General features: G+C 51.8%; 1 long non-coding RNA gene across 1 annotated transcript; it reads left to right on the top strand.

The window, feature by feature from the left end:
• The first annotated feature begins 59 nt into the window (after nt 1–59).
• Nucleotides 60–7,026, top strand: LOC135308464 (uncharacterized). The gene is made up of 5 exons (XR_010368892.1): nt 60–188; nt 790–926; nt 2,346–2,523; nt 4,452–4,678; nt 6,665–7,026. It is a non-coding gene; the product is annotated as an uncharacterized LOC135308464 (long non-coding RNA).
• Nucleotides 7,027–24,837: the final 17,811 nt, after the last annotated feature.

Below are 24,837 nucleotides of genomic sequence, written 5' to 3'. Positions count from 1 at the left end.
TGGGATGGGGTGATCTTCAACCACCCTGCAACCCAAGCCATTCCATGGTTCCATGATTCCATTGTTGCCAGCATTCTGCCCGCGTTTTAACGGAACAATTCCAGGTTTTTCAGCTGCACCTTGGTGCTCTTTGTGGTCTCGATGCCATTCCCCTCGCCTTTGTAGTCTCAGGGTTTGTCTGGAGCTTGGTAAAGTGCACTCAGCCCTTTTATGATTTCCTGTCCTGTTTCGGAGCCCTGCACTGAAAGACTTTAGTTGCCTCCTAAATCTTTTTCCAGAACTCTCCTGTCATTTTAAATATGGGCCAGCATTTTGTTAGCTTCAAGACTTTGAAATAATATCAAAGTAAACCTCAAAGGAAAATAACGCAGTAAAGGGAAAGGTTGGGGCTTAATTCACATTTAAATAAAGATCCTTCACTTCAGCTTGGGTTACTGTGTAAAATGACTGGGAGCAAATGGAGCTTTTAAAGGCCTTATTCCCCTCAGGGGTCTGTTTTAAAATGATCAGGGAGCCTACCAGGCCCAGGAATGAAATTGCCTTCCCAGGAAAAATTCCCTACCACTGGGAAGAAAAATCCTTGAAGTTCTCCAGGACCAAGATGGACATTTTTCCTCCCTCCCCTCCCGAGCTGTGACCCAGAGCAATGTTTGTGAATGGTGGGAAGGCAGACAGGATCTCTGTCAAAGCCTTTGGAGAAGGAGACGAGGAGCTCGGGATTGATTTGCATGTCAAAACACGGCTTTTTCTCTCTTTTTTTTTTCATTTTCTGGGGCTAACCACACATAGCAAGAGGAGACACCGCCCTTTCCCCCTCCCAAATGCTGGTTTTCAGGAGAGGAAGGAGGAACTGATTTCCAGCAAGCCCCGGCACCCGGCAGGGATTTGTCCCAGTGTCAGAATTCCCAGCTGCCTGCCCAGCACAGGTACCTCCACAAGAGCAGCCAAGCGCCCGGCTCTGCTGGGCTTTATCCCAGGATCTCCTCTGAAATTCTCCTCTAAGCTCCACATCCTGCTGCAGGCACTGGTGATGGATTTAGCCTTCCACGTCCCCTCTGCCTTTATTCCTTATTTCCTACTCCAGCCCCAGGAGCAGTGGGTGGGAGGGATGGCTTTTGCTAACGCCAGCAAACTCCAGATCTGCCAAAACCCCGAACAAAGGCTGTGAGAAAAATATTTCTGCAGGAAGCATTCGCTGAAACATGATTCATTTCTCCAAGATAAGTCATATTTCTCCCGGCCAACACTTACAAAAGGGCTCTCCTCCCTCATCCCTGCTCTGGCCTGGATGATGGATACGGCCCGAGCATGTGCTTCCAGATGAGGGATGTGAAACTGCTCCCATGCTGAAGCAGCGTGAGGCTGGGGACTCACTCTGGGCTCCCCAAATTGCCACCATAGGTGCCTCCTTCCCGCCCCAGCTCTGGAAGGGAGCTGTCCCCATTCCCGAAGGGGACTGTCCCCGTTCCCAGCCTCACACCACCACTTCCAGCATCATTGTTTTCCAGCCGGGTGTGACATCCCTGCCTGGTCGCTATGGCTTTGTCACCAGCTCCTGGAGACAATGGGCTCCGCGGGTCGTTTGCAGTTCATCACGTCTTTGGAGCTGTCTGGGCATTAAGATGGAAAAAAACCCCATTCCTGCTTCACACATGGCAGGGAGATCCATAATGGAGTTTCCTAACATCCCTTATGGCAGAACCCTGGTTCAGAGGGGCCCTGCCAGGCCGTAGCTTGCTTTCCCAAATTAGTGATTGGGTGGGAGCTCAGCAGGAGCTGGGCGAGGGACCAGCTGGCATGGGACAACACTCATGGTGGATGTATCCATTCAAACACCAGGCAGGACAGCCCTGGTGGGGTGCTGGACCCAAAATGCTGGGCAGGGACCTCCCCATGGCTACAGTTCTTCTCACCAATAAATCATGGAATGGTTTGGGTTGGAGATGACCTTAGAGGTCATCCAGTCCCACCCCTGCCATGGGCAGGCACACCTTCCCCTGTCCCAGGTTGTTCCAAGCCCCATCCAGCCTGGCCTTGGACACTTCCAGGGATCCAGGGGCAGGCACAGAGACATTCCTGGGACATCACACCAGTGCCAAAGCTGGCAGAGTCTGGTGGGGCCTGCCTCACCCAGGGTCAGCCACAGCCAGGCCAAACTTGGCCACCCTTTAGATCCATCCAAGGTGGTCTCCTGGTGGCATCCCAAGCCCCTCATGTGGGATTCTGTCAGTTGCTTTTTATTTCTCCCTTTTCTTTTTTTTCCCCTGGGGTACAGGGAGTCAGAGGAGCTGGCTGAAGCACGAACATGCTCCCGGGAGTTACTGCCTGGGTCTCTCTCCCTGCAGGCATTGTCATCACCAGCAGTGACATCCAAGCATCCTGTGTGCAACCACCACCTCTGGGGACACTGGAGCAGCTGGTGGCCCGTGGGCTCCTCCTGCCATGGCTTGGGCTTGTGCTTCATTTGCCACCACAGCACATCCTGGTCTGAGGAGACAGAACTGCTTGGGCAACTTGGACCAGGTAAAAGCCAGCAGAAGAATTAATATCCACCAAATCTCGAGCCCCAGCCTTCTCACATAAGGGCTGAGGTGAGGTTTGTCCCTCCTGGAGTCACACCACAAAAAAAGGAAACGGAAGCAGGAGTGGGAAGGAAGAGAGAGGTGCAGAGGAAGAAGAGGATTAGCATGAAGTACAGACGGGAAGGAAGGCAAAGCCTGCCCCTTCCAGACCACACATGCAGACCTCAGGGTGGAGATGGACGGCTCCTACAGGCCCCAAGTCATTTTCCATGTATCCATATGTCAGGTGATCATTTCATTCCTGCTCAACTCTGCTCTGCACCAGGACTTCAGCAGTGCCTTGCTAAGCCCATGTTTGTTAGCACTGCATTAAAATAGAATTAAATCAAATAGGACAACATTTTTGTGGCAAACACTGCAGGAGCACCGTGTTGGTGAGAAGGGATTTTATGTTGTTAGAAGCTGCTCTTTCCTGCCAGAAATTCACAGAATCACAGCACAGTTTAGGTGGGAAGGAACATCAAAGCTCATCCCATCCCAGCCTGGGATAGTGGAAGGGACACCTTCCACTATCCCAGGCTGCTCCAAGCCCCATCCAGCCTGGCCTGGGACACTTCCAGGGATGGGGCAACCACAGCTTCCCTGGCCACACTCCCCAGCATTCCTTAAAATGTCCATCAGACCTGCAGGCCTTTCACTCCACGCACTCCACAGTGGTCTGGGATGAGCAGAACACGAGGACAGAAGCTCAGATGTGAGGGGTGGCTGCAGGACAGGCTGCTGTCGGGGGTGGATGGGCACGTCCAGCCCCAGCCCGGGCTGGGAGCAGCCAGCTCTGGCTCAGCTCTGTGAGCAGAGCTCAGCCCCTGAGCCTCAGCTGTGACCTCTTTGAGCAGCCAGACCCTTTCCCCTTCATCAGTGCTGGGGTCGGGGGAGCCAAAGGTGGGGCTGGGAGCTGATGATTTCACTTCTAAACAAAACCTTCTCCTCCTCCACCTTCCTCCTCCTCCTCACACATTTTCATTTAGTACCACCAAGATGCCTCCCCCCTACTTTGCATTCTCTTTAAGAAGAGGGGTAATTCATTCCCCCAACCAGCTCCTTCTTACCCCGAGTCACAAGATTTTTGGGAAGTTTGGCCAGGATCCTGCCTCATGCCTCAATTTGCCAGTGCTAGAAAAATAAAGGTGGCAGAGAGGTGCAACCCCACAGTTGTCTCTTGGTCCCACTGCCTGGTTTTAATGGCTCTGCCACCTGTGTTCCCACAGGATCAGGGCCCTGTTTCACGTGCCAGGGGCTCGAAAGTGCAAAACCAAACTCCACTGTCTGAAACACATGTGCTTGCTTTGCTTTGGAGAGAAAACAAGGGGAAAAAGCAGGAGATGCAGCTAGCTTGCAGACTGGCTGCCTGGACTCGTTCATGCCCTAGAAAAGAGCAACCCAAACTGCCTGAGACAAAGTGCACAGCATCATCTGTGTTTCTCCTTGTCCTGGACCCCTCTGTTTCTGTGGATTTCTCTGAGACCACCAAAAAGTTCAGCCCCAACATTGTTTTACTGCTCCTGAAATCTCTTACAGAACTTTTCCAGCAGTGGTTCTCAGGGCTCTGCCCTCCCGCTTCCAGGGAAGTTTCAGAGCTCAGCTGGCATGGAGAAAGAATTTGGTGATTTAGGTAACCTCAGAACTGTTTAAAAGGTTTGGCTGCTCAAACCCAGCCCCGGGGTGATTTCTGAGCTGTGTGGTTCATGTTCAAGTTCAGGTTGGAACAGGGCCTGGAGCACCCTGGGATAGTGGAAGGTGTCCCTGGCCATGGCAGGAGAGAATGAGATGGGCTTTGAGGTCCCTTCCAAGCCACCCCCAAACCATTCTGTGATCTTCCTGCATCACCCTGGCCAGGGAGCAAACTGCTGCTTTGTCTCTGCTTTCCAGCCCTCTTGGATTGCTGTCAAGGAAACTTCCCCCCCTCCCTGGATCATCCCCAGCCCCATCCCAGCTCAGGCTGAAGGACAGTGCCTGGGGGCTGGTGCCATCGTGTGGATAGAGCCGCAATCAAGAGGAGGAGGAGGAGGAGAGGTGGAAGGTAGAACACTGGGAAAAGGACAAATTTGGCATTGTCCAAGTCTGGATCTAAACCAGGATCCCTTCTAGAGACACCGGTGGGTTTAAGGGCCGCTTCCTCCAGCGGATGAATAAATAAATAAATCAGTGAAAGGATGCACCACCTGCACCACTTCCACCCTACAGCATCTCCTGGTGCCACAGAAGATCCCACAGGAAGGGTTTTGGTTTTTTTTTTCCCCTAAGGAAAGCAGCAGTGGTTGAGATTTAGATTTCAGCTCAGAAGCTGAAACCACTGTACCTTACTCTGCTTTCCTGCTGGAAACAGGGCTGGAACACAGCCCCTGCCTGTGTCATCCCCTCCAGGATCTGCAGGACCGTCTGGTCAACCAGCACAAACACACTCCTGAACCTGGAGGAGAATCAGGCTGTGGATTTTGGTCCCTGGCAGAGGGTGGGTTCTGCACTCTGGGCTTGCATCCTGTCCTGGAAGTCACAGAGTCCCCAACCTCCAACACTTGCAAAACTGAGGAGCAATCCCAGCCCAGGATAAAAATAAAGGGTCCACAGGGCCCTGCCACTCTGGGGTCAGCTGACACAGGGGATGTGCAGTCAGGCTCCTTCATGTCATTTTTCCACTGCTTTTTACAGCCTGGAGCTGAAGCGGAGCCAAATGACAAGCAGGGGGGAGAACAGATCAGGAGCCTGGGGTTTCCTTTGGGTGCTCAGAATCCCAAACCAAGCCCTGCTGGCTGGGATGTTCCCATTATCCTTCAGAGTGGAGCACTGAACTCCAGTGAGCTCCTTCCCAAACCCCAAGGGCTGTGATGGAGAGCAACCTGCCCCGACTCCTTCGGACACATGGACGTGGGGATGAGCCCCACAGGGAGGGCAGGAATTCCCTGAGGGCCCTGTCCAGGCACTGCCCAGCCTCCCTCCCTCCCACCCTGTACCTCCCACATGCACTCCAGGCCTGTCCAGCCCTGTCATGTTTTTGGCTCCCCCCAAATTCCCCCTGCCAAGGTGTTTGCAGAGCACTTGGCACAGAGATTTCCCCTCAGAGTCCCGCTGGCTCTGCCAGGGTGCCTCTGGATCTTGGCTCTGGAGGAAGCACAAGGGATGCACCAGGTGGCCAGGGCTCAGCCACAAGCCCTCAGTGGCTCTGGAGCTCCTGCAGGTGCAGGTGGATCCCGTGGATCTCCAGTGATCCATCAGGGCACATCCATTCCCAGCCAGGTTTAGCAGCCCCTGCATCCAGAACCCATGAAGGACCCAGCCCCACAGTGCTGTTTCAGATTAAAAGGTTCCTTCCCATTGTTATTTGGGAATTGTATAAATTTTTCCCATCTGTCTTTGACCTGTAAAACGAACATCCCTCAGAACCGAGAGGTTATTGCCAGCGACGACGTGTTTCCATTTCTGGTCTTTAAGCACATTTCATGGCTTGCCAAGACTTTTTAGGAGGCTAAAACTCAAGGCCTCAACTCAGCAGAGTGCCTCCAGCACGTGCCAGATAGGATTTAGGTGTACACTTGTGTCTGAGCACGTGTTACAGGCTGCTGGACGGAGATGTTTGCCCAAAATGGTGCAAAAATCATCTTCATTAACTCCTCGACTCTCTGATTCTGTCCCCGGCTTTATTCACCTGCAGGTGAAATTTGGTTTGCAGATGTGCAGCTCCTGGATTGCAGGGAGCAGTTCATTTTTTGGTGAATGCTGCAGGGGATTCGGGAAGATCTGAAAAGCCTGGGGCAAGTAGGGGAGGGTGATGCTTTCCTGAAAGCTTGCTTCTAAAATCACAACAGTTGCAGAAATTTCATGGAGTGTTTAACAACAGCAAAATCAGGAAAAAAACTAAGAAGGCATATTGGAAGTGCCTCTAAATGAAAATTCTGATTTTAAAAAGAAATTTTACAATATAAACTGCTGTTCAAGTGAAATATTTAACTTCAGACTGACTGAAATACCCCTTTACAAAGAATGTATCTTCTTTCTCTGCTTCTCTTTCTTTCTTTTTTTTTTTTAATTTTGGTTTGCCAGAAGTTTCCATCATTTCACTTTTCACCCTCAATCATTGTTTCAAGGTTTTTGGAGCTTTGCTGTTAGGAAAGCCAAGGCTTGTGTATCTAAGTACACCCTGAGAACTGAAAACAGAGCTGGATAAATGAAGAGGGAACACAAAATTCCGACTCTCAAGTTTGTCTTTAAGAACTTGCCAGTCATCCAGGAGGAATTCAAGATAGCACAGCTATCAAAAGACGAGGGATCTGTACTCTGCTTCCAGGAAAGACACATTTCATCATCACAAGGAAAAATACCGGATGGCAACCAGCCCCCTCCAAGCTTTCAGCATTCCTACCTGCACTGCTAAATCCCAAAATCCAGCCTTTTCTGCAGTGTGCCTTTTATCTCAGCAGCACTGCCCTCAAATGCAGATTCCAGAGGAAAGGCGATTCTGGATTTCATGAGAATTAAACCTAAAGCTTTTAGCTCAGCGAGGCAAGGGTCAAACAGATTTATTTGGTGAACCTCCCCTGTCAGATCTGTCTCATTCTCTCTCTCCTGCCCAATCCCTGGAAGTGTTCGAGGCCGGGCTGGATGAGGCTTGGAGCAACCTGGACTGGTGGAAGGTGTCCCTGCCCACCTGGGTTGAGCCGTAAGGTCCCTTCCAACACAAACCATTTGGGATTTGATGCATGGAGCTCCCATCAGCAAAGCAACCAGAGCTCTTCCACCCACATGGCTCTTACAGAGCAAGGTGACCAACAGACAGGGGAAAATGCTCAAAATCACTTTTTTTTTTTTTTTTTTTTTTTTTTTTTTTTTTTTTTTAATCCTTAAAACGTTTGTTTAATCCTGAAAGCAATTAAAACCACAGAGGCTTTAATGGGGAGTTGAAAGCAGCAGTGGGGCGGATCACTGGGGTTTTTTTCCTACTGTCAAATGGTGAAACCATCCTGTTGTTTAACATGTCAAAAGCCTACGAACCAAACAAAACAAAGCCCAAACTTCCCGACCACAGCGACACAATGATGGACACCCGGAAAAGAAAGCAGAAAACAAACAAACCTCCCTGAGAAGGGCTCTGCCAAATGCAAGGGGAAAAGAGGTTACGAGTTATTTGTGGGAAATGCCGCTAAGAGGGAAGGATAAAAGAGACCAAGAACAGAAAATAAAGAGGAGGAAAGGGCAGAGGGACTGGGACAGGGCTGTGCCAGTCAGGAGGGATTTGGCCGGATGATGGTTTTGCTGCACTGAAATGTGGAAGACACTTTGATTAATTCTAGGAGCCTACCCCAAAGTCATCCTCACAACTCCCAGCGCGCTAATTACGGACGGGAGGCGGGCAGTGACTCATGCTGGAAACTTCCCAACTTCCAAAGGGGGGAAAAAAAAAAAGAAAAGAGGAATCTCAGTTCTCAAGCAAACATGAAGGTCCCTGGACCCTCAGACCCGTGCTGGGAGAAAGGTTGGGGACAGCGTGGTGGCAGGGAAGCCACCTTGGATGGGGTGGTCCCCAGGAGGGCTGGCAGAGGACATGTCCCCAAGGATGATGGGGGTGACAGCTGTGGGTGCCTCTCCAGGGCTGGGCTTGTCCCAGCACCTCCTTGTGAAGGCAGGACAGCTGTTCCCCCATCCCTGGAGGCAGGGTTCTGCCATCCCAGCAGAGATGCCCGTGGGAGTGCACCAAAATCCTGCTGTCAGCTGGTGAAATATTGGGGCAGGAGCCGGGGGATCACTCTGGGTCCCTCCACCACCACCTGGACCAGCTGAACACTCTGGGGCTGGGCTGGAGCTCCCCAGCACTGGGGTGCCTCAGATCGAGCTCTGCTGGATCACGGAGGGGAGAACAAAGTCAGAGCTCCGGAGTGGAATCTCAGGATGCTCCCTGCCCTCTGCTCAGGGAGTGCTCAGCCAGGAGGAGACACGAGCCCAGAGGTGTTGGCTCAGAAAGGAGCAGACACCAGCCCAGGGGTGTTGGCTCAGAAAGGATCAGCGCCAGCTCCGGGAGAACCTCTCGGGATGACAACGGAGGGACTGAGGAGGGTCCTTGCCTGATATTTATTATCCCATCTCAGCTCTGCTCTCATCCTCTCCTTTCCCACTCTCTGGGTAGCTGACAGCACCAGGAACTGAGGCCAGGGCATCAGATTAACAACATCTTCCTTCTCCACGCTCAGCCCTCAAACAAAACCGACCCCTGAGACTGTCACGGGCCCGAGACAGAGGTGGGGACAGAGATGGGGACAGCAGGGTTAATGCCCTGTAGCCAATTGTAGTTACATTTTTCTAGTTTCTCTCTTTAAGGAGAGAAGAGAATTACTTTTATGTTTTAAATTTATTTCTATTTTATTTCAAAGAAAGGAAGGGGCAGGGTGTGCCCCTCATCCCCACCACCCTGGCTCAGCCCAGGATGTGTCACACAGGTTCACTGGCCCTGAGCAGGAGCCCTCTGTGCCCTTCAGATGGCATCGAGGATGAACAAAAAGCCATTCCCTGCACCACCGGGCTCCTCTCAGCCTCCCTGGCTCCACCACGGGCTCCATAACCACTAGAGGGGAGTGGAAGGTAACGAGTTGAGGAGATGGTTGTGTCCCCCTGGGCTGGGAGGTTCCCTAGCTCCGGGTGTCCACCACACCCAAAATTCACAGCATCCACCTGAGAAGGTTTGTGAGGAGCCAGGTGACATGTGAAAATTGTTGTCCAGATCCTTGAGGCAAGAGGAAAGCACCACAGCCCAGGAGAGGATGGGTCTTTCCCCAGCAGGAAAGGAGGCCATCCTTCATCAGGAGCTGGGAGAGGCCATCTCCAGCTTTTCCAGTGCCTTAGCTCACCTTTTCCCAGTGATATCCACTGGCACAGGCACAACAGAACTCACTGTGGTCAGTCCTGACCTCCTCAGGGTCTCCATGGTCCCTCACCAGAGGGGACATAAAGCCACAGGGTCACCCAAGAGCTCCTCTGACCGTGGGATTCACCAAGTGAGGTTTTGCCCAGTGTGCTCCTTCAGGCAGAGCTTGGGCTCCTTGTCCTGTTGGCATCATAAAAATAAATTAAAAAAAAAAAAAGTTCTAATGAACCCTGAATAAAAGTCTTGTGCTGATTAGAGCAAATTTCCATCTCTGTTTTCCATGGAGAAAAGGCTGAATTTTTTTTTTCCCCTTCAGTCTGGAAGACCTTGAGGTGCTTTTTATTTCTGCTCTCCAAATAATTTAGTGTGTGCCTCAGTGTGTCCAAGCCAGCCAAGCACAAGTCACCAGGAAATGCTGAGGATGGTGGAGATGTACATTATGAACAGGGAATTTAGTGCCAGGCCTGGGACACCAGGAATATTTCTGCTTTTGCCATTGGGAAAACCTACATTTTACATTTTACTGCCCTGAGTTCCCAGCCCACAGCGAGGCCATTATTAAAGAGCTACAATATAAAGATATAAACCAAATTTAACAGTTCCCTTTGCAGAAATGTGGTGGGGAGGCAGAGTTATCCCACTCATTTGGTATTTTTGTGGAAATAGGAAAAGTGGGGGCTTCTCCCAGGAGTGTATATATATATATATATATATATATATATATATATATATATATATAATTTTTTTAATTTTTTTTTTTTTTCCCTCTAGGGAACAGGTCAATATTTTGCTTGTGTCCATCCATCCATGCATCCATTCAAGGCTGGATGAGGCTTGGAGCACCGTGGGGCAGTGGAAGGTGTCACTGCCCGCGGCAGGAGATGGAACTGGGTGAGTTTAAGGTCCCTTCCACCCCAGCCATTCTGGGATTCTGGGATCCCCCTCAGGTCACTCCAGCATTTCATTTATTGCCTCCTCCCCCTCCGGAACAAAAAGGGCTCCCCAGAGGTGATGGGCTGGGCTCTGCTCTCCTTTTATCTCCGGATCTGTCCCAGCAGCTCTGCAGTCCATCAGCCCCTGCTGGGATTTCATCCCTTGGCACAGCCCTGCCCGCGGCCGGGATGGATCCAAGAACACTCACTGGGAATCGCGCTGCTCCCGGGGGAAAGAGCTGCTGATCCCCTGTGCCTCCAGAGGAACAGCCCATCCTTCATCCTCCTGGCCCATCCTTCACCCTCGTGGTCCATCCTTCACCCTCCTGGCCCATCCTTCACCCTCCTGGCCCATCCTTCTTCCTTCACAGCACACAGAGGGAGAGGAGGAAGGCTGGGGATGGAGAACCACACCGTGGTTTTTCCAGGATGACCTCAGTGACTGCAGAGAACAAACGGAGCCAGGGAAGAAGGAGCCAGCTCCGTTCTCTGCCAGTCGCTTGATTTTTAGGGTTTTATTTTCAATCATTTCTTCAGCTCTGCCTGTTGAAAAGGCTTTTCCTGGATGTGTCACGAGTTCAGCCAACACCCAGCTGGGCCTGAGCCCAGCCTGGCAGCCTGGGGCTGGTCACTTGAGCAAACCAGATTTTGGGGATTGTGCCTGTCTGCTGGTTTCCTTGTCCCTGCCACCCAGATAACCCCTGAGCTCATTCCCTGGTAATCCTGCTCAACAAGGGCAGCGATCTCGGAGAGATCAGATTCCTGAACTGTTGGGAAGGATGAAAGTTTGACAAGAAAGTCTCACAGATACGTATGCTTAGCAGAAAGACTTTTGAATGTAGAAGCTGAGGAAGGAATAGAGATGGAAGCAAGTTTTGATACAGAAGAAAAGAATTGCTGAGCCAGTCTTACTGGATAACCAAGGAGGCAAAGGGTATGTTAGTTAGAAGGGGGTTTTTATGACTTAGAACAAAGGATAAACCCACCTCAAACAAGAAGATGTTTTTACCAAGCAGAAAGATAGCACAGGCAAACAAGTCAGCAAATGTTGCAAGTAGAAAAAAGGTCTCAGAATTTTCCACTGCAAGAAAACTGAAGAACAACTTCTAGCTTAAACTGTAATGTACTAACCTTTAGTGACTGGAGAATACTAACATGAATATGGTAATTGTATTAGTTATGATAGGCTATAGATAAAAGTTAAGGTATAGATTGGTTCTACTGTATTAAGATGCTCAGCAAAGAAAAGTATATAATGCATTTGTAACCTAAACTCAGGGTCTCCAGGCCTGCCTGCCTGCAGCTGACAGCTGTAGGCACAGGCTCTGTCGCCCACGACCCTGGAACATCTTGCATGGAATAAACTGCATTTTGGAAGAGCCGCCTGGAGTCCCGCATCTCTCATTTAGGCTCTTACAGTGTTGAGCTGGGAAAGCATCAAACAGCATGGCACATGGCTTGTTGCTAGCCCAAAAGTCAGCCCCATACCCTGCCTTGCCATTTCCCAGTCTCGATGCAGGAGCAGGGAAGCAAGTCTAAGAACAGTTTTAATTTAATTTGGGTCTGGGCTCTTTGCTTGTAATCCAGTCTGACAGAAGGGCTGTGTAGAGGGGAGAGCTCTGGAAGATTAGGCAGGCTGCTTTACCTGGACTGTGCATGGCCTGCCTGGGAGAGGAGTTTGCCATCAGGTCAAGCTTCTCAATGGATGTCTCCTCTTGTGCAGAAGGGGAGAGTGAAACAGTGCTGACTGTGGGCCCTGCGCAAGTAAGAGCAGGTGTTTTGGGAGAACTGCAGCTGGGAGGCTTGAGGATGCTTAAATGACAAAGAGTTATTTCCCAGGACTGGTTTTCTTGCTGGCTGTGACCACTGTGGGAGCTGCTGTCTGAACAAATCTCTTCTCTCTTCTAGGCCTGTTCAAGGAAGAGAACCCTTACGCAAAATTTGAGAATTAGCATCTCCAGACACACCCACCCACCCTGGTGAACAGTGCCTTCTGCAGAGCCACAAGTCTCCAGGCTTCCCCCCACCACCATGGTGCCACTTCAACTGCCACAGAAGATGACCCAAATCCTTGGTGACACCATTGTCCCCACTCCAGGTGCTTGGTCTGGCCAGACTTTGCTCTTGCCCTGCTGGTGCAAGAAACCATGGTGACAATACTGGAAGATGGGGCATTTTTTCCTCACTCACCCCAGGGTGGTTGTGGTGTCCAAAGCAATGCACATAACAGTCCTTGTCCCAGCCAAGGGCAAAAGCAACGTCACACATCTCCCTCACTCCTGCCTCACCAAGAACACTTAATGCACACAGAGCTAGCCTCTTCTGCTCTTCCTCCCCCTCTTTTTTTTTTCTTTTAGTATATGCAAAAGCCAGCAAGAGTTTCCTGACGTAAGGGCTAGCAGGAGGCTTTGGCTGTCACTCCAGGTGCATGCACTTATCCCAGCACATTAGCAGTCCTCTCAAAGAGCACAAGTTTCTGGTGATCTGGTGCTTCCAGGAGGAAGGTCTTATGTGCACCTTCTCACTTGCAACTAATCTGGGGAAATGCCCCAACTCTCCTACCTCTCTGTGCCTTTCTAGAAAGGTGGTCTTGGGCTCAATGGCCACGTCTGTTAGCAATACTGTAAGTTTCAAGTGCATTTACAATATGCTGACTGTATATTAAACTGATTCAATTACTGTTCTGGTCTGAAAGAGTTTAATTCTCCTTCCACAGCAGGCACAGGTCGGGAGTAGTGGCTGATGGAGTTGTCACTGTTGTGTGGCTCTGACTCACTGGGGGTAGCTGGGGGAGGCAGAAGCAAGGCTGCCTCGGGCTCTTGCTGGCCTTGAAAGGAACAGTCTGTTCCCAGAGATGTTCAGGTGTTAGGAAGAGCTTGGGATGGAAGCAAGGCTGCTCTCTAAGGAAGGAGCTGGCTGTTCTGGCAAGAGTTGGGCCTTTTGTCCCCTGGCCTCTCCAGGAGAGAGCCCCTGTGTGCGTGGGTGGCCTGGGGGCTCAGGCTGCAGCCCGAGCAGTGTAAGGACCTGGGTGGGAAGGGGATGGAGCTGCCTGCTCTGGAGCCTGCCCAGGCCCGGCCCTGCAGCAGCCGCAGCCCCGTGTGCAGGCCGGGCAGGGCTGGGAGAGTCTGGGCTGAGGAGAGCTGCCCGTGGCCTCCTGCCGGGGAGGCTCCCGTGGGCCGGGGTGAAGCTCTCCCTCTGCACGGCCGGGCTTGTGGAGCTCAGCACAGCGGCCCCAGCTGGGCTCGGGGAGCTGAGGCGTCGGGAGCCCTGCCTGCTGCCCCAGGGGCAGGGCTTGCGGGTGACTTTTAATCCAGATTGTCGCCGGCTACTGCCAGGAGAGGCTCGGGTGGGAGGAACACAGGGCCTGACTCTGCCGAGCTCTGGTGGTGGCTGCTCTCCCACCTTCTGTCCGGGCAGGGGCTGCGCCCCGGGGCTGCCGGGCAGGAGCCAGGGCGGTGCCGAGAGCGCCGTGTCCGGCTGTGCACGGCAGGGAGGTGATGATTCACAGATCCCGGCGTGGCTGGAATCCCTTGTGCGTGGAGGATGAACTGTGGAGCCCAGTGAAGAGAAGGGAAAGTGCTGAGAGGGGTCCTTCATGTGCTGGCCCAAAGGGCCCGTGGTGCCTCTGCCAGCCAAGGGCACAGGGAAAGCTGTGGGGCCTTTGCTTGAGAGCCAGCAAGGTCCAGGGACAGCTGGTGCCAAAGCCTTTTGAGCTGCCTTTCCCCTGCTGGGCTGCACCAGGCTCCAGTCCCCCTCCTGTCCTGGAACTGGGACCAGTAAATTCATTTTGAGTACCCTGAGTGCTCCCACTGGCCCTGCTCCTAGAGCTAAGGAGTGATGTCTGCAAACCTATCAGGGAACTGCAAGCAAGTTCCTCTTCCTGAGACCCCACTTGTGACTGGCTCTGTCCTCCTCTGCTGAGCCAGGGCAGCAGAGAGACCTGCTGGGAGCCAGGGTGGATGGTGGATGGAATGTGGCCATGCCCTGGGAGCTTGGAAAGAAGGGGTTAATGAGATGTAACAGGGAGCTTGGCTTTGAGACTGAGATTTCTACAGCCCTGCACATAAAGGCCACAAAAAGCTGGCACTAGGCCAATTCCAACCATGTGATAGGAAAGGTGGGACAAACAGCCAGCACTCTGAGAGGCGAAATGCCAGGGGCAGACTGAGCTGTGAGCACAGGCTGCCCAGCTGCATGTGGATAACTGTGCTGGGGCGGCCTGCTGTCATCACAGCCTCTTCCATTCCCTTCACAGCAGGGCTATGGTGGCAGCAGCAGCTAGGCCCTGAAGTGCCTGCTGCTGGAGAGTCTGTGCCAAACAACCTGTCTCCTTGCAAAGGTCACAAATTATTCCAAGTGGTGGTGTCAGTGTGTAGTGCTACAATGGTATTTCCAGGAAAATACCAGGTATATTTCAGGTATATTTCAGGAAAAGTGGTGGAAGAAGCAAACAATTCAACAGATCCTATGCTGTATGCCAGAGCTGCTGTATTTGAAGGGGGAAATGCTCACTGGGGCTGATAAATTGTCAGTGTAATAAATATGGTTAGTAATTCGTGGGAATAAAAGATATATCAATATATATATATATGTATAAAATGAACTACTGGTGTACAAGGCGGGGGAGAGATTCTTCCCCAGGATGGTGAAACCGTGGCAGATGGACAGAGAGGCACCACCACATTTACATGTGAAGGAAACTCTGCTGCACAGGAGATGGGCATTCACAAGGACCTGCACCCAGTGACCCCAAGCGATGATGGCCCAGACAAGACACCTATCTGAGAGGACCAGGGCCATCAACGCCTTCCATCTGAATGCCGGATTCCGGGAATCAGGGAAGTGTATTATTCTATTCCTGGACGGAGGCTTTGTGCAGCCTCTGCTGCGGGCGAAATAAACCGTATAAGAACCGCTGCCTTGGAGCAGCCAGTGTGGATGGGGAGGAATTGGCGCTAGCGAGGCCAATCTCACGTTCACCCACATCACCTCCCAGGGGCGGCTGTCCGATTGATTGGTGGCTGTCGAGACTGTGTTACGGTCGTGAAATAATTTTTATTTTTTATATTTTTATTAAAATTGGCTATTTTTCATTTTTCATCTATAACAATCAGACATTTCTCATGAGTTTGGAGAAAGCAGGAGGCTTGGGGGAGGCAGAACTTTGCAAATAAGCTCTGCCCTGAGAGGAGGTGATTTTAACTGTTGATACTGGTTTTTAAGTAGAGTATGAAGCTGAGAGAGAGGCTGATCATCAGCAGTGTAGCCCAGGCGTCAGTACTGGGACCGGTCATCTTCCTTCTTGATAGTGGTCTGAATAACGGGGCCCAGAGCACCCTCAGCAAGTTTGCTGAATTTCCTACAGTGGGAAGAGCTGCTGAGACACCAGCGGGTGACTCTGCACCCACAAGGGCCTCAACAAGCTGGAGAAATGGGCTGATGGAACCTCCTGAAGCTCAACCAAGGGCCGAGCAGAGTGCTCCTGCTGAGGAGGTGCAGCCCCAGCACACGCCATGGAAGGCAGCTCTGCAGAGCAGGATCTCTGCAGGTCCTGGTGGGTGTGACTGGCAGAGAAGGGAAGGGATCTGGGCAAACGCTGAGGGGTGCAGCCCACCGCCAGGTGGGTTTTGTGCCATAGAATCTCTGTGGGTGGGGGGGCTCCTGGGTGTGTCCCTCAGAAAGAACCCTGTGTTGTCACCACTCATGACCATTATGACACACTTGCGTTACTATAACCACCAGCGTTGGGTAGTGCCGGAGCACTCACGTTGTGACCCAGAGCAGCTGAGGAGCTTCCACTGCTGCCAGCATCTGAGGAGCCTGTGTGCTACCAGTGTCTGTGGATCTTCCGAGTGCTGTCAGTGACCCAGGAACCTGAGCACTGCCAGTGACCGAGGAGCCTCTGAGTGACTCCAGTAAGTGAAGACAACCCTCTGAGTTCTGCCAGTGAGTGAAGAGGAGCCTCTTAGTCCTAGTGACTGAGGAACCTCTGAGTGCTGTCAGTGACTGAGGAGCCTCCAAGTGCTCCCAGTGACTGAGAAACCTCTGAATTCCAGAAGTGGGAGCCAAGCCTTCGAGTCCTGCCAGCGGCTGAGAGCAGCCAAGCCCAGGAGCAGCAATGGCCGAGGTGGGACAGGAGCCATCAGCACCACGAGCCGTGCGTGTCTGCCGCATCTGCGTGGATTTCCTGCGCAACCCCGCTGCTGCCGTGGAGCCCTGCGGGCACATGTTCTGCCACGCCTGCATCCAGCCCCAGGCTGCCACCGACGCCGCCGCCACCTGCCCCACCTGCCAAGGGCCCATCGGCAGCATCCGCGTGCTGGAGGGCCAGGACAACCCAGCCCCGGTGGCCCCGCGTCGCCCCCGCCGCCGCCTCCATCCCTTCGTGGCGCGGTGGCGCCAGCGGCAGCAGCAGGAGGCGCAGGAGGATGCGGCTCCTGGAGGTGGCCGGCGCCGAAGGCGTGCTGATGGCGACAGGGCACCGAGCCCTGTGCCCCGCCAGCGTCCCCGCGAGAGCAGGATGACCTGCGAAGAAACGGGCTGGGACAGCGGCCACCGAGGGGAATTGCAGCGCTGGCCGCAGGGGACAACCAACACCGTCCCGCTGCCATCTGATGTGATGTGGACCCTCCACGGCCCGTCTGAGCTGAAGACCAGCATGCTGAGACGGGCCTCGTCTAGTTTCTTCTACACGTTTGGGCAGACGTCAAGACTGGGAGAGTAGGAGCTTTTGGAGGGAAAGTATATAGTTGTAGAAACTTGGGGAGAGGGTAGGATATTGATATTAGGATATTAGTATATTAGGATATTAGGATAATAGGATAATAGGATATTAGGTTATTATGATACTAGGATATTAGGATATTAGGAGACTAGGACATTAGGATATTAGGATATTAGGATACTAGGATATTAGGATATTAGGATATTAGTATACTAGGATATTAGGATATTAGGACATTAGGACATAAGGACATAAGGACATTAGAACATATAGGACATAAGGACATTAGGACATAAGGACATTAGCACATTAGGACATCAGGATATTAGGATGTTAGGATATTAGGATATTAGCTATGAAATAAAGTTTTTTATTCCGTTTGAAACATTGGAAAGCAGTCATTCTTTATCCGCGTCGGACACATGGAAGAGTATCTCCTTTAATGTGATGTGTGTGGTGAGAGTTCACAACAGGGTACTTATTCCATGCTGATCATACATATTCATTACAAGGTACCTCCTAGCTAATTCACAAACACCACTTTCCTAGAACTAATTTGCATGCATTCGCCTTTTACTGGAATTACTTTTTTGGTCCTGGAGGTCATCTAAAGGGGTGTCTGGTGGTCATATTCACTGAAGGCTTCAGTATTACTGGTGACCTTACTTTGAACTTTTTCTTTGGGCATGCACTGTTGGTTTTAGTTATGTAGCTCACAAAAACCCCCTCTCTAGTCCTCTGTCTGTTTCTCCACTGGTTCCAGCTACATTTATCCTCCTTTGTGCATACCTTTACATCCTTCTGTCTTTTTTCTAGTTAGTCCCAAAGCTTTATTCAGCAACTTCAGGGGAACTGAAAATTTCTAGTCTCTGTGTTATTTTTCAAGTCTCCCCTTTTCTTGAGACTGTCTCTTTTAGACAATCTCAATACTTCATTTTCCAGCACGAAGTGCTGCAACAACCATAACAGTTTGTCCTGTGTCCAGGTTCAGACCTTATCCACTCCCCTGCCCAGCTGGATGCATCCTGTGGGGATGCCTTCATCCATGGTGGCTCTGGTCCTGTGGCATCCATGGTGGCTCTGCTCCTGGGAGCCACCTGTGTCTGTAAACTGGGGTCTTCCTCCGCCAGATGGGGGTGGAAACAGGTTCTGAACATCAGCACAGATTTTGGCTGCAGTGCTGCTGCATTGCCTGGACTGTGTCCTGCTGAAGGAGGATTTGGATGAACTGGCTGGGGTAGGGTACAGCCCTCGTGTGCAGCAGGAGGCCTCCTGCAGGATCTGTGGCTCTGTGTGTCCCTGTGTGCTCCTCTGCTTCTGCTGGCAGCAGCTTCTGTGTCTGGGGCTTGTTTGCTTGAGCTGCTCCATATCTGGTGCTACAGGACTGTATCACCCAGCCACTGCTTGCCCTCATCCTCATAGGGTCCCTCCAGACCGACTCTAGCTGTGTGCCCTGGCTGCCCTACTGCCACAGCAGATTCTCAGGCTTTTAGGGAAATAAAACCCAAGAGAGGAACTCGCAGCTTAGGGCTTTGTCAGCAGAGCAAGGCAGAACTTGCCTTGCATTTGGGCTTCCCACCATGACATGGAGCATGTGCTGAAGCTGGTGGCTCTTGCAGCAGCAGCATGCACTGCTGCTGGCCCAGTGGTGGGTAGGAGCAGGCTTGGAGGAGCCCAGAGTTTTAAACCACTGAAGCTCTTCAAAGTCCTGAGGTGTCTTGTTTTCTTCCTGCAGATTGTCGCCAGTATACGAACAGGAGCTGTGAAGAATGCCTGAAAAATGTCACTGTGAGTAGCAGCAGTGAGGCTCCCAGCCTCTCACCATGCTGAAAAAGTTTCCTTCCTGGAAGCAGGGCTGGTCCCCTGCCCTTGTCCCAGACATGCTGCAAATTCCACCCACCTATGAGGGTGAGAGGGCAATCCCTCTCTGGTGCTCTGGAAGGAGGTTGCTAGAAACTGGGTGGGTTTTGTTGTGTGCTTTTCGATTAGAGTAATGGAATTGCTGAGCTGCTTCCTGATGGATGGACGATGTGCTTGGAGAAGGGACTGAGTGGGCTGGGCTGGCTGGTCAAGTTCCCCTCCAGCAGCTGGGCCGTGGCACTGGCTGGGTGCAGGATGTGTGCTGGTGTCCTGCCAGTCCCTGCTGCCTTATCACAGATATCAGCACACTTGAACTTGAGTCAGATCTTGCAGCTGATGTAGCCAGAACCAGTTTGACCAAACCCCTACTGAATGCTGGGGTTGGGGATTGGAGCCACCAGGAGAGGAGCATGCAAAGCTCCGCAGATGGTCTGTAGTGGCTGGGCACATGCACACCTCTCCTGCTCATCAGCTTTGTGTGTGTAGAGCGCATTGTCTCAAAGGCTTTCTTCTTATCTCAAAAATAAACGTAAAGGATTTGCGTTATTAATGGTGGGATTCTTAAGGCTGTCCTGGGCAGGGTCAGTAGTTGGCTCGATGATCCTTATCAGTCCCTTCCAGCTCAGGACAGTCTACAATTCTAAGCCAGGAGAAGGATTCTCAGCATCTTTACTTGCTCTAGAGCTCTGCACTCCCCTCTCCTGCCTCTCCTGGTGTGATCTGTGCTCACACAGCTCTTACTCCTGAGCGCCCTGTTGCTGCTGGGTGCTGTCTCGTGAGCCAGCAGAGGTGGCCCTGTGCTGTGGCTGCCAAGCAAAGCGAGGGTCGCTGTCAGTGCAGCAGTAACGCTGTGCTGCCTGCTCCTGTGTCCTAGTGCCTGTGGTGTGCCAGCAGCAGGAGGTGCATGGAGTACCCCGTCCGAAGAATCCTCCCGCCGGCCGACCTGTGCGAGCTCCGCTCGGCGCGCTGGGGAGTCTGCTGGGGTGAGTGCCAGCCTGGCTGGTGGCTGTGACAGTGCTTGCTGCTGTGGGAGGTTCCCCTGCCTCCCAGCTCTCTGCCAGTGTAGCAGTGACAGGCTGAAGGCAGTCAAGGTTCTGCAAACTTCCTGAAGCGTGGGCGGGGAAGCAGAGTATGAGCAGTTCCCTGCCTTCTGGCAAGTAGGACCTGTGAGGATTTAGCTACTCCAAAATACATCCCTTATGCTTTGGTGTGATGGAGGCTCCAGACATGGCTAGCGCCTGGGAACAGGAGTGGAAGGTTCTCTGTGGGCCTGTGCAGCCCTCCTGGTGTCTGAATCCCAGATCTCTCCTCTGCAGCTGGCAGGTGACTCTGTGCACTGCTTCTGGTTCTTCACGTGGCTGCTGTCCCAGGTGGGCTCCTGGAACCAGAGGTGTGATGACTTCTCTGGGAACCTGTGTGTGCTTCTAGTGCTGAGTGTACCGTGGTCCTGCTCAGCTCTTACCCACCTGAGAAAAAACCTCTTCTAAAACTACCCCTGCACATGCAGGTCTCCTCTGGGAGCTTTCTCTGGTGGGCAGCTGCCTCTCCTCCCTGCTGCTCTGTTTTCTGAAGGATTTCTGGAGAGATTGGTGCCTTGTTTAGACCAAGCTTAGTGCATGTTCATGCTCATACAGAAGCCAGCTTTTGGGGGCTGGAGAAGGAAGGAAGCAAGCTGGGGCCTGGTTGCACTCACCCACCCCCTTGATGAGGAGCCTGGAGCTGAATTGCCGTTGCCTGTTACCTTTTGTGCTTGAAGCTGGGCTCTCTTGTCTGCCCACAAGAGTTCAAACTGCTCTTATGCTTGTGGAAGAAGAATCTCCTCTTTGTGAGCCCTGTGGTATGCTTTTCTGAAACTTCTGTAAGACCTTGAAGTGCTAGTTTTGATGTGAGTAGCTTCGAAGATCACATTCCTTAGCTTGCAAAACTCTCTATAGAGAAGATTAGTCCTGTGGGAGATTAGCTCTTATGTGATTCTGCTTTTTTGGTGTGTGTGACTTAGCCTCTGTCATCAGCTGGAGGAGTGCCTGGTGCTCTGCCTCAGACCTCTCTGTGTGGGAAGGGGGGAGCTGAACCCCAGGCTCATCCTGAAACCCCAAAAGGGTTTCAGAAGCACTGACACTGCTGGAGTCAGCTCAGGCTGGAGTACCTAAAAGAGGATCTCTTTAGAACAGATAAAAGGAAGAAGTTTCTTACAATAAGGGTGATGAGACAGTGGCACAGGTTGCCCAGAGAGGTGCTGAATGCCCCATCCCTGGAAACGTTCAAGGTCAGGCTGGATAGGACTGTGAGCAGCCTGGTCTAGAGAAAGATGGAGTTGGACTAAATGACCTTCAAGTGCTCTGAGCAGGTTCAGGTGCTCTGAGATTTCTGTAGCCTGGCTGTCGTGTGCAAAGTGGCTCCTAAACAAATATTTCCACAGGCACAATTCTGTGAACAGCCTGAACCACACTTGGAAGAACCTCCTCTTTGTTGTTGCCTGAAATCCTTGGCATGTAGATGTGTCAGTTTTGGCTGGTGTCTCTACTGCCATTACTGCAGGAGCTGAGTGGGATGAGCAGGGACCAGGGCTCACGGCTGCTGCCTCGCCATGTTCCAGCAGGCTTTGTTCTGTGTGTGGGCAAGCAGAGCCCCCCAGCCCTGGGGAGACGTGGCAGTCAGGTGCAGGAAGCAGGACTTGGCCCTCAGCTGCCTGAGCAGCACTGCTGGCCCCAACCTGACAGATTTTTTTTCAGTTTATCTCTTGCCCAAGGACTTCAGATGCCGCTAAGTGCTCATCTCATCAGAGATGTCTTCTGAGGCTGGCTCCCATGGACAGTAATTCCTCCCTGTCAGAGATGATTCCTTAGCCCTGAAGCCTTCAGTTGTTGGGTTTTTTCCCTCAATTTTTACCTGGATTAGTGATTAAGATAGCTTTGCTCCTGTTTCTGCCAGAGGAGTTTGACCTGAGTGCGTTTCTCCCTGCCAGTAACTGAGCACTCCTGTTAGCAGGGACACGTGCTCAGCTGGTGTTTATTTGTGGGTACCAACACTTGTTATGTCTACATAGGTTTATCTACATTGTTATCCACAGCTAACAATGTCCATTTGCTTTCCCAGGTGGCTGCACATCTCCAGCCCAGTGACTGAAGCTGCTGGTGACAGTAGCTGTATGTTCATAAACAAGATCAGAGAAAGTGGCTGTAGGATAAGAGGAAATGGCCTCAAATTGCACCAGAGGAGGTTTAGGTTGGATAGTAAGAAAAAGATTCTTCACTCAGAGGGTGGTCAGACAGTGGAACAGGCTGCCCAGGGCAGCGGTAGCATCCCTGGAAGCATTCAAAAAACACAGAGCTGTTGCACCTGGGGACATGTTTACTGGAAGACCTGGCAGTGCTGGGGGAACAGTTGGATTTGATGATCCTTGAGTGCTTTCCCAACATTAATGATCCTGTGATCCTATATTGTAACCCTATATTGTGTCTGTGTGAGCTAAACACGTTTTTGTCAAATCCTTCAGTGAACTTTGAAGCCCTGATCATTGCAATGTCCGTGGTGGGAGGAACACTTCTGATCATGTTGGGGGTCTGCTGCTGCTGCTGCTGTTGTAAGAAAAAGAGCAAAAAGTAAGTATTGGGGGGTGCCCTGATTGTGGAGCAGCTCAGATGCAGCCGTGTGCTGCTGCAGGACTGAGTGCTGAGTGCACTAAGGGGTTTTTCTGTCCACCAGGCCGGACAAGGATGACGAGAGAGCAGCCAGGGAGCGGGAGAAGAGGCGGGTGTGGCAGGAGGAGAGGTGAGTTTGTACCACAGGCCCTGAGGCTGCAGGATGACTTGGCTGCTGTCTGTGCCATCAAATGTGATGCCAGGAGGCACGTGGGGCTCAGCACATGCAGTCAGTGGCTGCTTCAGCCCTAGCTCACACACAAGCCTCATTAGGAGTGTCACGCCGGGGTGACTCGTGGATGTAGCATCACAAGTTTTGTGTATGCAGCTCCCTGAGGGCTGCTGATGTGTGGGCTCTGGTGGTCCCCAGAGCCTCCCTGAGGTGGCAGGCTGAGCAAACCTGCCAGCCTGGAGCTCCCTTGTTTGGGAATAAGCAAGGAGCTCTGGCTCTTCTTGTTCCCTTTTGTACCACCAGTTACTGACTCATGGCTTTTTTGTTTGCCTCTCGCAGGAGAGCGGAGATGAAATCACAGCATGATGAAATCCGAAGAAAATACGGTACAGTGCTGACATGAGTGATTCAAACTAAGCTTTAGATGAAGCAGCCTCTGTAACTGTGCTCCTTGCCATGGTTACAGCTGTAGATGAGACCTGGCCAGCAGGGAAAATATGGTCCCTGCTTCTCTTGGCTCAGAGTAAGTGTAGAGATGCTGGGGTCATGGTATGTGAGCCCATACAAGGGCTATTTTTCCTGTGCAGGGAAGAGGAAGTGTATAATGTTCTCCAGAATGTGTTCTCCAAGCTTACCATGTGGGAGAAGTTGATGGAGCTTGACTAGAAGGTAGAAGCAGAAGCTGGCAGACACAGCACCATCATAATCCTGTTACCCTTCAGACACAGCCCTCCAGTAATCCTGTGGTGAGCCAGCAGTCTGAGGTGTGGGGCCAGGTAGGAATCAGAATGCCCACAGCTGCAGGAGCACAGAGCAGGCACCAATCCCACCCCAATCCCTCTGCTCCTCTGTGCCAGCAGTGGTGTCTCAGTCCCCTGGGGATGGGAGTGCACAGCCTCCCTCCTGGGGCTGAACTGCCCCTCAGGTGAGTCCCACAGACCTGGGCCAGGTCTGGACCTGCCTGAGGAGAACATCAACTTGGAAGTTGCACTGTCCCTCCAGCCTGCCCACTGGAGCTGCCGGGGGCTCTGCCAGTGTCTGGCTGTGGAGCACTTGGGCTCATGCATGCTGCACTTGGTGGTCTCTGGCTTTGGAGGGGCTGTAGGGAAAACTAGAGACCTTTCCTCTGCCTGCAGCTGCTGCCCACTGCAGGTCCAGGTTAGGCAGGAGATTCCAGGGCCTCTGGATGGGCTGGTTCCTTTAGGAAAGAAAGAGCAGGCAAAGCTGTGCCTGAAGGAGCTCTTGGTATGGGAAGCATCTGCCTGTGGAAGGGCTGTGCTCTGGGTCTGTCTTGCCATGTCAGAGTTGTCTTGCTGCAGCCTGACCCCAGAGTTTGCAATCTTGTCCTTTGTGGCTCTTCTTCAGAAGTGTTGTGTTGGGAAGGATGAAAGTTTGACAAGAAAGTCTCACAGATACGTATGCTTAGCAGAAAGACTTTTGAATGTAGAAGCTGAGGAAGGAATAGAGATGGAAGCAAGTTTTGATACAGAAGAAAAGAATTGCTGAGCCAGTCTTACTGGATAACCAAGGAGGCAAAGGGTATGTTAGTTAGAAGGGGGTTTTTATGACTTAGAACAAAGGATAAACCCACCTCAAACAAGAAGATGTTTTTACCAAGCAGAAAGATAGCACAGGCAAACAAGTCAGCAAATGTTGCAAGTAGAAAAAAGGTCTCAGAATTTTCCACTGCAAGAAAACTGAAGAACAACTTCTAGCTTAAACTGTAATGTACTAACCTTTAGTGATTGGAGAATACTAACATGAATATGGTAATTGTATTAGTTATGATAGGCTATAGATAAAAGTTAAGGTATAGATTGGTTCTACTGTATTAAGATGCTCAGCAAAGAAAAGTATATAATGCATTTGTAACCTAAACTCAGGGTCTCCAGGCCTGCCTGCAGCTGCAGCTGACAGCTGTAGGCACAGGCTCTGTCGCCCATGACCCTGGACTGCTCTAACATCTTGCATGGAATAAACTGCATTTTGGAAGAGCCGCCTGGAGTCCCGCATCTCTCATTTAGGCTCTTACACTGAACATCTCTGGAAAGGAGTCAGGGACAGCTTCCACTGTGC

This window comes from Passer domesticus, chromosome 10 (genome assembly GCF_036417665.1).
Source record: "Passer domesticus isolate bPasDom1 chromosome 10, bPasDom1.hap1, whole genome shotgun sequence".
Taxonomy (NCBI): domain Eukaryota; kingdom Metazoa; phylum Chordata; class Aves; order Passeriformes; family Passeridae; genus Passer; species Passer domesticus.
Note: the sequence above shows the minus strand (reverse complement) of the source record. Positions and strands in the feature narration are given on the sequence as shown.